The sequence below is a fragment of the Ctenopharyngodon idella genome, chromosome 16 (genome assembly GCF_019924925.1).
Source record: "Ctenopharyngodon idella isolate HZGC_01 chromosome 16, HZGC01, whole genome shotgun sequence".
Taxonomy (NCBI): domain Eukaryota; kingdom Metazoa; phylum Chordata; class Actinopteri; order Cypriniformes; family Xenocyprididae; genus Ctenopharyngodon; species Ctenopharyngodon idella.
Window position 1 is genome coordinate 29,732,285 of NC_067235.1, and position 17,480 is coordinate 29,749,764.

Genomic DNA, 17,480 nt, shown 5'->3' on the forward strand with positions numbered 1-17,480 from the left:
AAGCAGAAAATAAAAACCAAGACACAGGGAACCTGGATATCTCTTAGAAATGCAGTAGTGACACATACAAGACTTCGCAATGAGAGAATGAACACAAAGGGTTTAAATAGCAGGGTTAACAAAATTATGAGACAATGGGTTGTGAAAAAAGTAGTCCATGGTGAGATAACCAAGATGGAATCAGTGCCCTCTGGTGGAAATCAAGGGCACTCCAGCTGGTGGATGTAACACTTAAGGCCCCGATATACTTCAAACGAAATCGAAGAACGAACTGATGTGACGTCATTTCGAACAAAATCAGGCCAAAACGAAGTTCGTTTTGTGCTCTTTTTGGAAGTTCAAAACGACTTTCAGGAAAAGTTTGCTCCAGCTGCAAAACATCTTCGTACTACCATTAGTCCATGATGATAACGTAATAGGAGGTGTGCGCAGAGGCTCCGCCTTCATTCGCGTGGAACTAATCTCTGACTCATTTCGTCTGTAGAGTATGTTGAGGTAAGAGCTCCGCGGGTGAAAACATGAACACACTGGACAGCCGCCTTATAGTACAAAATGAAGTTGTGCTTCAGGCACTGACAATGTTTTTCATGTTTGATACTGTAAAGTATCATTACAGTATATTGCTGCTCACGCATTTCGAACTTCGTTTTACTCCTAAACGAAGAACGAAAAAGAACTTCGTTTGAAGTATATCGGGGCCTTTACATACATATCAATATCTGTAATAAATAACTGTCACTCTATGGGCCCTATTATACACCCGGCGCAATGCGATGCCAGGCGCAACACAAGTGTTTTTTTGCTAGTTTCAGTCCAACGCAGTTATTATTTTCAGGTCCAGTGCCCACATTGTTTAAATAGCAAATGCACTCGCACCCATCTGTTCGCCCATGGTCTGAAAATGAAGTGTGTTCAGGTGCATTGTTGGCGTGTTGCTATTTTGAGGCAACTGAAAACACAACTGTGAACAAATAAATGTTCCTCAAAAGCATGATGTATCATATATGGTACCAACATTTTAATATGATTTTTCTAAAAAAAAAAAATAAATAAAAAAAAAAAATGGATAATTGATGGATAATATGGATAATCAAGTAACCTTAAGTTGCTTCAGTCCATTAAGTGTTCATCTTGAAATATTACTAACAATATAAAAGTTATTCTTACATTAATAATCAGCAAAGATTTCACAGCAAAAATACACATACCAAGTTCTGAATATGATACAGTAGTCTTTACAGGGTTCATTATAATTAATTAATATTTAAAGAACTTAAAATACTTTAGTTTAGGGTTCACTTCTCATTATTAACTAGTTGCTTATTAGCATGCATATTACTAGGATATTGGCTATTTATTAGTACTTATAAAGTACATATTAATGCCTTAATGTGCATGACCATATTCTACATCCCTAAATCAACACCTAAACTTAACAACTACCTTACTAACTATTAATAAGCAGTAATTAGGAGTTTATTGAGACAAAAGCCATAGTTAATAGTTAGTTAATAGTGAGAATTGGTGTATTAATTAATAATTTCTTAATTATATTTTTGAAAAACTTTAGTGTATTTACATGATCAGCTACAACAGGAAGACATGACAAACATTTCCAATCAGGCGTAACAAACCCTTGAATCTTGGATCTTGGACAATACTGGTTTATGGTGGCAGGACACATAAATATGTGCCAAAGGGGTCTGTGTTAAGTTTTTTTTTTTTTTTTGTCCCAGTACTACAGTACCTGTCCAGTACTTTAACGCTCTTACTGCACACTCAAAATGATGCATTTTCACGTCACCAAAAAGTACATACTTTTAGTGCATAGTATAAGTAGGTGAATTGGGCCGCAGCCTGCAGTCTCTCCAGCTGCCTTCCTCCATCATGGAGACTAGAGCCATTACTGCTCTAAATGATGATGTGCTCGCAGCACTGCGGCCCCGCTAGTGCAGATCCTTTCCGAGAGGGTGGGGAATGGAAAGGCTGTCAGGGTACAGCTTGCCGCTGATATCTCCTTTCTTCAGAATCACTGTGCAAAAGGCTGCACGAGAATCGCTCTCACACTCTGTCACTGCGGGTGTCGAGCGACATGCCAAAACAGATTAATGCGTGTGACAGTAATTATGTGTGTGCATGTGTGCATTTAAGCTATGATGACGCTGTTTTGCATCAGTTGCGTGCATTTGTGTGTGATCATTAAGTGTGCAAGTAGAAGGCAACTGCAAGATAACGTTCCCAAAATGTGCATGCGTGCATTTGTGTGTTCACACGTGCATATGCATGGCACTGCCAGTTTACACAACAGTCTTGGCACAGGGCCTATCCAGGTGGCACTGTGCACGCTTCAAGTGCGTCCTCATTTCAGCATCATTCCTCTTGCTCACACTGACGCCAGTTTTCTGCTGGTCTGTTTATCCTGTCTTATCTCGGCTGTCACATAAAGCCTGCTTCCAGCTTGTCACCTTTTTTTGCTAAATGTCAACATGAAATCAAAGTTAACCCTGTTTACTTTCATATATGAATGCTCCCATTTTTTTGTGCACAATTCATCAAAATTAAGGATTGCACAATATATTGGTATTGGTTGTTGGACGATATTGTTCATATAACAATATAATATTGGAATTTTTAATTGTGCATGCTCATTTTACACTGTACAGTACATATTTTGTCATCTTTTAATGCACTCAAAGTTAATCTTTAAAAACACTAATCATTTAATAACACTTTGAACTAAGAATGAACAATACTATTTCAGCATTTATTAATCTTAGTTAATCTCAACATTTACTAATACATTTTTTTAAGATCAAAAGTTGTATCTGTTAACATGCACTGTGAACTAACATGAACACTTTTATTAACTAACATTAACAAAGGTTAATAAATGCTGCAAAAAATATATTGCTCATCATTAGTTCATGTTATTTAATGCATTAAACTAATTTTAACAAACAACCCCTTATTGTAAAGTGTTGTAATCTTTAGCAAATCCCTAAATATATATTCATTTTTCATACTTTACATTATAATGTTGTGAAGCCAAAATTCACTTGTAGCATTTAAAATGATTAATTTGTTTTTATTTGAAGGAGAAACATTTACACAATGAATTATATATATTCTGCAATAAAGTACAATGTCAATTTACATAAAACAAAACTGTAGAGAAAAGAGACAAAAAAAATTACAGTGTCAAGTATTTTCTTTTTGAACATGTTGCTATATTAAATTAGTAGAGAGAGATACACATGAGGGGGAGAATCATTAAAATGATTGATTTGAGTTTTTTGTGAGTGATTTATTAAATAATTTATTCAAAAACAGAATAATTGAGGAACATTCATTTATGAGTAATTGATTTAATAATCGACTCATCTGATTTGTTCAAAAACACTGATTCATTCAGGATTAAAACAAGTGATTCATTAACTCATTTACTCATCTGAAAAAACAGATTCATTGAGAGACATTCTTTTATGAGTGGTTCATGAAATCATTTATTTGTCTGATTTGTTCAAAAACACTGATTTATTTAGGAAAAAAACAGTAACACTTTATTTTAGGGTTCAGTTCTCACTTTTAACTAGTTGTTTATTAGCTTGCATATTACAAGTATATTAGTTGTTTATTAGTACTTATAAAGCACATATTAAAGGGTTAGTTCATCTTTGGAACACAAATTAAGATATTTTTGATAAAATCCGATGGCTCAGTGAGGCCTCCATTGACAGCAAGATAATTAACACTTTTAGATGCCCAGAAAGCTACTAAAAGACATATTTAAAACAGTTCAACCTTAATGTTATGAAGCGACGAGAATATTTTTTGTGCGTCAAAAAAACAAAATAACGACTTTATTCAACAATTTCTAGTGATGGGCGATTTCAAAACACTGCTTCATGAAGCTTCGAAGCTTTACTAATCTTTTGATTTGAATCAGTGGTTCAGAGCATGATCAAACTTCCAAAGTCACGTGAACCATTGAAATTTCGAAACGTTTCGAAATAGAGATGCACCGATACTAAATTTCTCTGCCGACACCGATAGCCGATTATTCAGAATGATATCGGCCGATACCGATACCAATAGTTTGGTTTTTCTTAAGGAAAAAAAAAGTTTCTCCCAAATAATGTTGCAAACTATACAGGGAACCCTCTCATTTGGTACACTACAATATTAGAGGTTACAATTGACAGCAGAGGTATTATATTCAGCTGCTGTTTATTTTCAGATATAATAATTACACTCAAATAAAAACTGAAATGTATAAAACTTAGTATCACATAAGGTAGTTTTCATAAGCACTTGTCTTCATGGCAAATTTGCACAAACATATAATTAACAGTAAATAAGCTCCTCTCTAGTGTTTTTTTATATGTAGATAGCTAAGGAACTGTGAACATTGGAAAACATTCCTGAGGTAAAAGTGACATGATGTGACATATTGTTCACATATTGTTATTGACGTCTTTCCACGATTGAAACACAAATAAAGTGATTACATGAGACATGATACATTCTGGTAAGTAGTACAATATTTTCAACATACCTTTGATGTTCATTCATGTTTTTAGAGATATAACTTGTATTGAAGAGAAAGAAAAGACTCACGCTCCGAGCTGCCGCCTGAATCGCATTACAGCGATCTGACACGTCACATTTAAGAGCGTCAAAACGCCATTTATTGTTTGAATTTCATGATAAAATAGACAGAATTTGAAAACTGAAACTTTAATTCTTATCAGAAGTAATAAAGCACAAATCTTTTTGCGATTATTGGATGGGAGGCGCTACAAATAATATTTGATGTATGAAAAAGAATGCAGACCTGGCAACCCTGGCTTGAACTACGGGTGATTCATAGGGTCAAAAAGAGCCTGCTTTAACGTCACTATTTTTAAACTGTTAATGTGTTAAAATTCAACACAAGAGTGATTTTCTTCACACACAGTATGTATGAGTTGCAGTCTGAACACGTCTTTCCGCACCCTTTTGATTGACAGGATATAATCAGCCCTGACCATCGGCAGTTTTTAAACAATCGGCCGATGGCCGATAGTGATAATAATAGCTTTTATCGGCCGATACCGATTGTTAGCCGTTACATCGGTGCATTTCTATTTCGAAACACTTATGACGTAACGAAGCCTAGTTTACTGAAATCACGTGACTTTGGCAGTTTGATTTCTGCATGACCATATTCTACATCCCTTAATTAATACCTAAACTTAACAACTACCTTACTAACTATTAATAAACTAAGCAGTAAATTAGGAGTTAATTGAGGCAAAAGTTGTAGTTAATAGTGAATATGTGTTCCCTATACTAAAGTGTTACCGAAAAAACAAGTAGGGGTGAATTCAGGTAAATTGGGACACTTTTCTGCCATTGAGATGACTAGGGAAAAATGTCCCAATTATCCTGAATTAAGCCCTAACTGACTTTGTGAGTGATTCATGAACTCTTTAACAAATTAAAAGCACTGATTTATTCAGTAACACCACTACTATGTGTGTTACTCTAAGATGTGCAATGGTTCGTTTTTCCATATGCTTTTAAAAAATTCTAAACAAAGGCACTCGCAATCATGCTGCTGGTCTGAATATCTAATAACTTAAATATCTATTTATCTGGTTATTGGCCATAATTGAAATTCAACCTGGGGCTGAAGTAGACTTTTCAGAGGTACTGACGAGTTCATCACTTTTAATATACCTGTCACTTGCAGTTGCCTCCAATCGGTTGTCGATTGTGTTAGATTTTAGCAGCCATAATGCCTGTCATCTTCTTCATTATCATTTTGTCTGTCTCGAACTGATTTCAAATGACGGTCACAGTCGCAGACATAAAAACCACAAAGAAATGTGTGCAAATGTCAGGAGTAATAATGTCCTCTCCGTGTGGCATAGCAAAGGTCAAGATCTGGTCTCTTATTGGCCAGACATTCACGCCGGAATTCAGTTTGGTCATGCAAGCAACCGATTCCTTCTCCCTCGGAGCGAAGGCATCAGTAGGGATCTCGATTCAAGACCGAGAATGCATGAGGGCTGAACTGACACAAAAAAGTGGCCTTTAAAACCTGTGCTGGTGAGGTGTTTAGTTGCATGTTGTCCCTTCGGCATTTTGCAGAGCTTGTTTTTCTAGGATTCAAAATAAGTACCAAATGCAGTCATGTCTGATTAGCAGGGGGGGAAAAAGGCTTGTTACATAATCCAGCAATGCACCTTTTCACAGAGAAAGAGATTACATTAGTGTCGCAACCATGACAGGGTGGAGGAAGAAAGAACACATAATGTTTGATCTATGAATGTAGTTTCCATATGAACTGTGTGTGGGGGGGGGGATTTTATGCATTAGCATTCACAGTTGAAGGAGCTGTTGATGCTAATAAACTTGAGCAGCATTTAGCGTGTGTACATGTGAAAGAGAATGGGGAAAAAAAGAGTTCTCTTTAACATCTTAATTGTTTCTCTTACACAGAAATAGGAGAAAATGGAGACTTTGCTTAAGTCTGTAGCTTTTCAGGTTTTGGGACCTCAGAAATCTCTTAACATCTCAAACTGTGCTCAGATTTGTTAGTGGACAGCAAGGCAGCTCTTAGCTAGTGAGTAAGTTGTCCATTTTAAAGCTGCAGTCCGTAACTTTTTTGGTTAAAAATGATCCAAAATAAATTTTTGAGCAAGTATTTAACCAGCCAGTGTTCAAAACTATCTCCTTACCTTAGCCTGATTCATAACGCTAAGCTTGTAATAATGTTTTCTAATTCAAGTGGTACTGGTAGGTTTCCGCAGGAAATTCGGGCATGCCACCGTTCGTCTTTGCGTCACGGATCATTTATAGCCTTTTCTCACAGCAGCTGGAATAATTAAACTTATTTTGATGGCGGCGTGTATGGTATGACAAATTAACGTTAGAGATTAGACTGTACAGAAACTGAAATCTACAGATATGTTGTTAACATTAACAATTTGAGAACAAAGTATAACAATAATAATAATTTGCACGGGTTGATGTGATATGAGCTAAGCGATCGTTAGATTTAATCACCATTGGTAGCTCGATTTATTTTAATGCTTTTTTTTTTTAAATAAAGAATTTTATTTAACTTAGAACAAAGTGGCAGATTTGTTACTTACTTTTTCAGATGACATTTTCCGGTGAAAATTCTTATTTTGGTCATCTCTGTTTCGAAGTACAGTATCCACCGGTGCGGTGACTGATGGCCACACATTCTCCTCAAAACATTTGATTCATCCGCGCTAAGGAGCCATACCGATGCACAACCCACGTAAAGATGATAATTCTGCAAATAAGTGCAATTGCAGGTTTCAAACACAGATGGCGACAAAGAGGCAAAACTTACGGTCTGCAGCTTTAATTAGTTAATACAACTATTTTGTTGATACTTTTGTTGATGCTATTTTTAATGAGATTTCTCTTGCTTGGTAGGCAATTGTTTTGAGCTTGCTGCAATGCATTATGGAATACAGTATTACAAGATCCTTCAGAAATCATTCTAATATGCTGATTTGCTGCTCAAGAAACATTTCTTATTATTATCAATGTTGAAAACAGTTGTGCTGATTAATATTTTTGTGGAAACCATGATGCATTTTTTCAGAATTCTTTAATGAATACGAAGCAAAAAAAAAACCAGCATTTATTTAAAATAGAAGTCTTTTGTCCTCAATCACATTTTTTATCAATTGAATGCATCCTTGCTGAATAAAAGTATTAAAACTTTTGAACGGTAGTAACCCCTTGAGATTTTAAGTTAATATTTCACTAATTATTCATGGTTATCTGATGTCACATGGCATGGTAATGTCAGGGTTATGTTCAGTTTTCCTATGTTTGATGCATGTTTCCTTTGTTCTAGTTTTCCCACCTGTGTTAATTACCGTGTTTGTTGCCTTGGTTACTGATTCAGTTACATCTGTGGTTCCTTTCATTATTTAGGTCCATTTAAGCCCTGTGTTTCGTTCTGTTCATTGTCCATTGTTGTCGCTTTTTGCTAGGTTGTTCGGTCCATGTCTAAGAACTTATTCCTGAGTTCTTGTAAATAAAGTTAAGCTGCTGCGATTAGATCCATCAACCTAACCGTGACAGAATAATGGACCTAAAATGGATCTAGCGGCAATGAAAAGAATCCTTCTGCTACAGGTGAACCAGCCCCTAGAGAGGCACACACAGGCATTTCTGGACCTTTGCCACTGTGTCCATTATGGTGACGACTGCCGGACTGTGCTTTTCCGGACAATCCTCAACATCGAGACGAGAGCACACTTGCTCGGAAACAAGCCTCTTGGGGCTTTTATGGAGTATGTGAAGTGGGTTCCTCTAAAATGGTTCCCCCTTCACGATCTGCAAGAGCAAGCAGGAGATTAGCGTGCCAGCCACTGCCACCAACCCAGCAATGGCGAACCCTGAGCCCACAGCAGATGCGGAACCAGAGCCCGCCATGATACCAGCACCAATAACAAAGGAGACTGAGCCAAGGATAGTCCCGGAACCCGAGCCCGAAGAAATGTCTGACCAGGTGTGTGAGCCAGCAACATCGCCTGTGCCCCTGGGATTACTGGTGGAGTTTGAGGGGATGTCATGGAGCCCAACCCCTGACAGCAGCTGCTTATAGACTTTGAGAGTGGTGCATCCTGACAAATTTGTGTTTCCAGCACCAAGCCTGTCTCCGTTATCAGTACTGAAATTTTAGAATTTGAATTTCCACCCTGTCTCCCGCTCCCACCTCCACTGCCTGTTTTAAGTCTGCCTGTTCCGTGTCAGTCTAGAGATCCATTCCTGAATTTTATGCCTGTCCCATTTGACCCTGTTAAGCCTGTCTGTTCACCCCCACCTGCACTGCCCAGTCCTCCAGCCCTGCCTGCACTGCCTCTCTTCAGCCCTTTGGCTCCCTCTCTGGACATCATTAGTTTGCCTCGGTCAGAGTATTTGGCAGCTCAGCCCATGATGTTCGAACCAGTAGCACCACCTAGGACCTCTGTGCCCACCACTCCACCTGGGACTGTCACCCTCTTGGCTACACCGTGCTTCCTTGTCCCTCCGGCTCCACCTTGGTAAGTCGTTGCTCTGCCTGTGCCACGGACTTCTGTTCCTTCACCTGCGCCTCATCCCTCCACCCCTTCGACTCCACCGGGCTTTCTCACCCTCCGGCTACACCTTGGTCAGTCGTCGCTCTTCCTGTGCCACGGACTTCTGTTCCTTCACCTGCACCTCATCCCTCCACCGCTTCGGCTCCACCGGGCTTCCTTGTCCCTCCGGCTCCACCTTGGTCAGTTGTCGCTCTGCCTGCACCACGGACTTCCAGTCCTTCACCTGCACCTCATCCCTCCACCGCTTCGGCTCCACCGGGCTTCCTTGTCCCTCCGGCTCCACCTTGGTCAGTTGTCGCTCTGCCTGCACCACGGACTTCCAGTCCTTCACCTGCACCTCGTCCCTCCACCCCTTCGGCTCCGTCGGGCTTCTCCTTCCCTCCAGCTCCACCTTGGTCCTCGGTCGCGTCGCCTTCACCTAAGTCCTCTGGCACCCTGGCTCCACCTTGGATGCTTGTCGCTCTGGCTCCGCCCTGCCCTCCAGAACCTGCATCATCGCCCGGTCCTTGCAGTCCCGCAGCTCCACCTGGGTCTCCACTGCCAGCTTTGTCTCAGTCACTCGGGACATGTGGTTTCTAGCTGCCAAGCCTCCACCATGGCTCCTTCCTCCCTCGACTCCGCCATGGGCCTGCATCCTGGCCCTTCTGGCTCCTCCCACCTTCATCTCCACCCTGGCTCCTCCCACCTTCATCTCTGCCCTGACCCTGCCTGTCCCATGTTCCTGCTCTGCTTCCCCATCTAAGCCCTTCCCACCCTCTTCTGTTGGACTTTGTTATTATTGAGGCACGAGGACGAGCCTCCTTATTTTGAAGCAACAGACTTTCTACTGACTACAAGTAACTTTGCAACTACATGTCAACTTTTCATAACTTAATAGGAACGTTAGAAAAACATGCTTAGAACATATTTTTGTTAGCTGGAAAGCAGCTCTACAAAAGACAATAGTGTCGTTATTCAGCTCGAGTCAGTTCAATGTTGATTCAGTTCAATAACAGTGTTAATTTTGCAAAATTCGTCAAATCAATAACATTACTGAATATTAAGTGTCTTTTAAAATGTCTCGGTGTTTTTTTTTTGTTGTTTTTTTTGTTTTTGTTTTTTTGTCCATACAATGGAACTGAATAAGCTCCAAAGTATCTTCTTATGTGTTCTGCAGGAGAAAGAAAGTCATACAAGTTTGGAACAACATGAGGGTGAGATGACAATATGATGTGGTCCAAACATCTTCAGAATGATGACAAAATTTTTATTTTTGGGTGTACTGTCCCTTTAAGAAGAAACAACTTATGCAAAGTTGGTACTTAATATAACTTTGAACTCAACTGTGAACATTACGTTTCCTGAGATATGTAAGAGCAATCTATGAGCAATACAGTTTGAACCTCTGGGTGTAATTGTTCATTCTCAGGGAGTGAGACACACATAGCTGTAAGTGTTTGTTTGATGTGTGTCAGTGTTTGTTAGTCTTGCCCGGCTGCTGTTTGGTGTTGATCCCAGTAGGTGGTAAATCTGTGGGAGGTGGGTGGAACCATTATTCATTCTGTATTCTGTAGAGATGTTGAGTTCTCTGTTACACTCTCTTCACTGCTGGTTACCAGGATTCCACCAATATAAGAAATGATCTCACATCAAACCTGTAAAAACACTGGTAATTATAAACATCATGATTGCATTACATGCACAAAACCTGATGCAAAAGAAAAAATACTTTGTATTGCTCAGAATTTGCTCTTTCAAAGCTCAGCAGACTTAATTAAGTCATCAGTTATGAATCCACTTGGTCTCAGATATTTTCTTTAAATGTATTTAATTTCTTCTTAAAATCCTAGAAACATTAGACATTTAGAGACATTTAGTAAGAGTATAATGATGTAAAACTAATATTTGACCTTTATTTTAGTCTCACTAAGATCAAAAATCTCTGTATTTTACAATATTAGGTCTGTCTTTAAAGGATTAGAAGTTATAAGTTGATTCAAAATCAATTTCCCTATGGAAAAAATGAATGAATAATAAGCAGTAATTAGGAATTTATTTAGGGAAAACTTCTAGTTAGTGAATATGTGTTCCCTAATCCAAAGTGTTACCAAAATAGTTGAGTTCTTATTGAGATCTGTGATGTTTGATCCATAAGAGACTTTGGGATTCTTGTGAATTGGAGCACAGTTTGAGACACTGTTGAGATCTCTTTTGAAACTTTAGAAGAGACACGGCAATCACAGCAAATGTCTTCACTTGTTCTTTGTTTAATCTTATTGTTGTCTCTAGCTTTTTAAATTTTTCTCTTTAGAAAAAGACCCCAGTAATTAACCTCTCAATCTGTGCTCAAGTATGCCAAGATGCCAAAGTAGACAGACTCAGAAAAAGTCTCCATTTGTTCTCTGTTTAATCTCATCACTGTCTCAGGCAAACAATAAAGAGACTGGTGAGATCGCCTTCCTTGATTTTTCTTGGGCATGGGCTGGTTCTTTAAAAGAGGAAACGTCTCAGAAGGGAGTAATTGTATGCTAACGAACACAGTCAGGCAAATTGAGGAGCTGAAAGAAAATGTGAAAGAGAAAAGAGACATTTGTACATTGAGCTTAGCCTAAGATCGCTGATGGTAACCATGGAAATAATTATAGAGCAGACAGACTGCTGGAGAGAAAGGAAAAATGAAAGAGAGAGGGGAGGAATTAGAAGAGGGAGAGAAAGAAGAGTGCATCTTTGGATTGTGAATCTTGGTTTCTAAGTTTTAATAAAACTCGGCACTAGGCAGATGGATTTTAATTTGGCTTTGATCACTTATGGTGTTCTTTTAATTAAATGTACATATGGTCAGGCTCTTGAATGAAAGATATACATTAGCTGTGTCCATTCCCTTGTGGTCTGGATCAATTGCACCATTCTTGAAGTGGATGTCCAATCATCAGGTGGTATGATGTGTGCGTCAGCTGTCTTTGTGTGCATTAAGACGCCTCTCCACTGGAAATGTGTCCAGCTTGGCCTTGTCTCAGTGGTTCAACTTTAGTGCTTGCTGTCTCAGTCTTGCAGGCCGGGTTTGGGCTCGCAGTCGTCATGGAAACTCACATCTCTATAACAGCTGATCATTTACACAGCACTTCGTCTGAAAATGACCGTTCTTGATTAAATCCGTCAAAAAGCCTTTTTGATGCAATGTGGGTGTGATGTGTTAAACAACCCATTAACAATGCAGTCTTATGGATTTTAGTGCTAGAAAGCTCCTAAAAGAAAAGTAAAAAACTATACTATATATACACTACCATTCAAAAGTTTGGGGTCAGTAAGATTTTTTTCTGGAAAGAAATGTATACTTTTATTCAGCAAGAATGCATTAAATTGCTCAAAATTGCACAATAAATTTGTAATGTTACAAAAGATTTATATTCCAATACTTTTCTTTTACTTTCTATTCATCAAAGAACTCTGAAACAATGTATCACAGTTTCCACAGAAATATTAAGCAGCACATCTGTTTTCAACATTGATATTAATTTCTGAGGAATCATGTGACACTAAAGACTGGAGTAATGATGCTGAAAATTCAGCTTTGCATCACAGGAATAAATTACATTTTAAAATATATTCAAATAGAAACTTACTTTAAATTGTAACAATATTTCACAATATTTCTGTTTTTACTGTATTTTTGACCAAATAAATTGAGTAAATTAAAAAATTAAAAAATGGCAACACCAAACTTTTGAATGGGATATACAGTATCTCACAGAAGTGAGTACACCCCTCACATTTTTGTAAATATTTTATTTTATCTTTTCATGTGACAACACTGAAGAAATGACACTTTGCTACAATGTAAAGTAGTATAACAGTGTAAATTTGCTGTCCCTTCAAAATAACTCAACACACAGCCATTAATGTCTAAACCACTGGCCACAAAAGTGAGTACACCCCTAATTAAAAATGTCCAAATTGGGCCCAATTAGCCATTTTCTCTCCCTGGTGTCATGTGACTCGTTAGTGTTTCAAGGTCTCAGGTGTGAATGGGGAGCAGGTGTGTTAAATTTGGTGTTATCGCTCTCACTCTCTCATACTGGTCACTGGAAGTTCAACATGGCACCTCATGGCAAAGAACTCTCTGAGGATCTGAAAAAAAGAATTGTTGCTCTACATAAAGATGGCGTAGGCTATAAGAAGATTGCCAAGACCCTGAAACTGAGCTGCAGCACGGTGGCCAAGACCATACAGCGGTTTAACAGGACAGGTTCCACTCAGAACAGGCCTTGCCATGGTCGACCAAAGAAGTTGAGTGCACGTGCTCAGCGTCATATCCAGAGGTTGTGTTTGGGAAATAGATGTATGAGTGCTGCCAGCATTGCTGCAGAGGTTGAAGGGGTGGGGGGTCAGCCTGTCAGTGCTCAGATCATACGCCGCACACTGCATCAAATTGGTCTGCGTGGCTGTCGTCCCAGAAGGAAGCCTCTTTTAAAGATGATGCACAAGAAAGCCCGCAAACAGTTTGCTGAAGACAAGTAGACTAAGGACACGGATTTCTGGAACCATGTCCTGTGGTCTGATGAGACCAAGATAAACTTATTTGGTTCGGATGGTGTCAAACGTGTGTGGCGGCATCCAGGTGAGGAGTACAAAGACAAGTGTGTCTTGCCTACAGTCAAACATGGTGGTGGGAGTGTCATGGTCTGGGGCTGCATGAGTGCTGCCGGCACTGGGGAGCTACAGTTCATTGAAGGAACCATGAATGAGCAGAGTATGATCCCCTCCCTTCGGAGACTGGGCTGCAGGGCAGTATTCCAACATGATAACGACCCCAAACACACCTCCAAGACCACCACTACCTTGCTAAAGAAGCTGAGGATAAAGGTGATGGACAGGCCAAGCATGTCTCCAGACCTAAACCCTATTGAGCATCTGTGGGACATCCCCAAACAGAAGGTGGAGGAGCGCAAGGTCTCTAACATACACCAGCTCCGTGATGTCGTCATGGAGGAGTGGAAGAGGACTCCAGTGGCAACCTGTGAAGCTCTGGTGGTGAACTCCATGCCCAAGAGGGTTAGGGCAGTGCTGGAAAATAATGGTGGCCACACAAAATATTGACACTTTGGGCCCAATTTGGACATTTTTACTTAGAGGTGTACTCGCTTTTGTGGCCAGCGGTTTAGACATTAATGGCTGTGTGTTGAGTTATTTTGAGGGGACAGCAAATTTACACTGTTATACAAGCTGTACACTCACTACTTTACATTGTAGCAAAGTGTCATTTCTTCAGTGTTGTCACATGAAAAGATATAATAAAATATTTACAAAAATGTGAGGGGTGTACTCACTTCTGTGAGATACTGTACATACACTGCTCAAAAAAATGAAAGGAACACTTTGAAAACACATCAGATCTCAATGGGGAAAATATCATGCTGGATATCTATACTGATATGGACTGGGTAATGTGTTGGGAACGAAAGGATGCCAAATCTTTTGATGGAAATGAAAATTATCAACCTACAGAGGACTGAATTCAAAGATACCCTAAAAATCAAAGTGAAAAAAATGATGCAGCAGGCTAGTCCATTTTGATGAAATTTCATTGCAGCAACTCAAAATGGTACTCAGTAGTTTGTATGGCCTCCACGTGCTTGTATGCATGACGGATGGTGTCCTGGGGTATTTTCTCACAGATCTGGACCAGGGCATCACTGAGCCCCTGGACAGTCTGAGGTGCAACCTGGCGGCGTTGGATGGACCGAAACATAATGTCCCAGAGGTGTTCTATTGGATTTAATTCAGGCGAACGTGGGGGCCATTCAATGGTATCAATTCCTTCATCCTCCAGGAACTGCCTGCATACTCTCACCATATGAGGCCGGGGATTGTCGTGCACCAGGAGGAAGTCAGGACCCACTGCACCAGCGTAGGGTCTGACAATGGGTCCAAGGATTTCATCCCGATACCTAATGGCAGTCAGGGTGCCATTGTCTAGCCTGTAGAGGTCTGTGCGTCCCTCCATGGATATGCCTCCCCAGACCATCACTGACCCACCACCAAACCGGTCATGCTGAACGATGTTACAGGCAGCATAGCGTTCTCCACGGCTTCTCCAGACCCTTTCACGTCTGTCACATGTGCTCAGAGTGAACCTGCTCTCATCTGTGAAAAGCACAGGGCACCAGTGGCGGACCTGCCAGTTCTGGTGTTCAATGGCAAATGCCAATCGAGCTCCACGGTGCTGGGCAGTGAGCACAGGGCCCACTAGAGGACGTTGGGCCCTCAGGCCACCCTCATGAAGTCTGTTTCTGATTGTTTGGTCAGAGACATTCACACCAGTGGCCTGCTGGAGGTAATTTTGTAGGGCTCTTGCAGTGCTCATCCTGTTCCTCCTTGCACAAAGTAGCAGATACTGGTCCTGCTGATGGGTTAAGGACCTTCTACGGTCCTGTCCAGCTCTTCTAGAGTAACTGCCTGTCTCCTGGAAAATTTCCTCCATGCTCTTGAGACTATGCTGGGAGACACAGCAAACCTTCTGGTATCCAGGTCCAGGTATCGCCTCATGCTACCAGTAGTGACACAGACCCTAGCCAAATGCAAAACTAGTGAAAAACAGTCCGAAAAGATGAGTAGGGAAAAAATGTCAGTGGCCTCCACCTGTAAAACCATTCCTGTTTTGGGGGTCGTCTCATTGTTGCCCATCTAGAGCACCTGTTGTTAATTTCATTAACACCAAAGCAGCTGAAACTGATTAACAACCCCCTCTGCTACTTAACTGACCAGATCAATATCCCAGGAGTTTAACTGACTTGATGCTATTCTCTGATTAAAAAGTGTTCCTTTAATTGTTTTTGTGCAGTGTATATATTTTGATAAAAAACTTAATTTTTAATATATATACACCGATCAGGCATAACATTATGACCACCTTCCTAATATTGTGTTGGTCTCCCTTTTGCTGCCAAAACAGTCCTGACCCGTCGAGGCATGGACTCCATTAGACCCCTGAAGGTGTGCTGTGGTATCTGGCACCAAGATGTTAGCAGCAGATCCTTTAAGTCCTGCAAGTTGCGAGGTGGGGCCTCCATGGATCGGACTTGTTTGTACAGCACATCCCACAAATGCTCGATTGGATTGAGATCTGGAAAATTTGTAGGCCAAGTCAACACCTCAAACTGGTTGTTGTGCTCCTCAAACCATTCCTGAACCATTTTTGCTTTGTGACAGGACGCATTATCCCGCTGAAAGAGGCCACAGCCACCAGGGAATACCGTTTCCATGAAAGGGTGTACATGGTCTGCAACAATGCTTAGGTATGTGGTACGTGTCAAAGTAACATCCACATGGATGGCATAACTCAAGGTTTCCCAGCAGAACATTGCCCAAAGCATCCCACTGCCTCCGCCGGCTTGCCTTCTTCCCATTGTGCATCCTGATGCCATGTGTTCCCCAGGTAAGCGACGCACACGTCCCCGGCCATCCACGTGATGTAAAAGAAAACGTGATTCATCAGACCAGGCCACCTTCTTCCATTGCTCCTTGGTCCAGTTCTGATGCTCACGTGCCCACTGTTGGTGCTTTTGGCGGTGGACAGGGGTCAGCATGGGCACCCTGACTGGTCAGTGGCTATGCAGCCCCATACGCAACAAACTGCGATGCACTGTGTATTCTGACACCTTTCTATCAGAACCAGCATTAACTTCTTGAGCAATTTGAGCTACAGTAGCTCATCTGTTGGATCGGACCACACGGGCCAGCCTTCGCACCCCACGTGCATCAATGAGCCTTGGCCGCCCATGACCCTGTCGCCGGTTCACCACCGTTCCTTCCTTAGACCACTTTTGATAGATACTGACCACTGCAGACCGGGAACACCCCACAACAGCTGCAGTTTTGGGGATGCTCTGACCCAGTCATCAAGCCATCAAAATTTGGCCCTTGTCAAACTCGCTCAAATCCTTACGCTTGCCTATTTTTCCTGTTTCTAACACATCAGCTTTGAGGACAAAATGTTCACTTGCTGTTTAGTGATGACAGAAATTTCTTTTTTTTTTTTCTTCTTCTTTTTTTGGGTGAACTATCCCTTTAATGATTGCTGTACTATCACTCTTTAAGCAATCAGACTGCCAGAATATCATAGAAACTTGAGGCTGTGCTCTTTTGACCAGTAAGGAACCTCCTAGCAACCAGTCAGAACACCCTAGCAACCGCATAGCATCACACCAAAAACTACTCAGAACACATTAGCAAACACATAATGCCCTGGCAACCACGGATAAATGGCGTAAATCGTATGTAAAAAATCTATGCTAGTAGTTATACAATAGAATTAATAGCAAAGATACAGTGAAAGCTAACATGCAGCTCCCAGCGTCTCTCTGTACTGTACGAGTTTAATCTACA

At 40.6% G+C, this 17,480-nt stretch overlaps 1 protein-coding gene across 13 annotated transcripts in view; it reads left to right on the forward strand.

Moving 5' to 3' along the window:
- syngap1b (synaptic Ras GTPase activating protein 1b) overlaps positions 1–17,480 on the forward strand; it is a 135,940-nt gene that overhangs the window by 57,199 nt on the left and 61,261 nt on the right. The window lies entirely within an intron of this gene.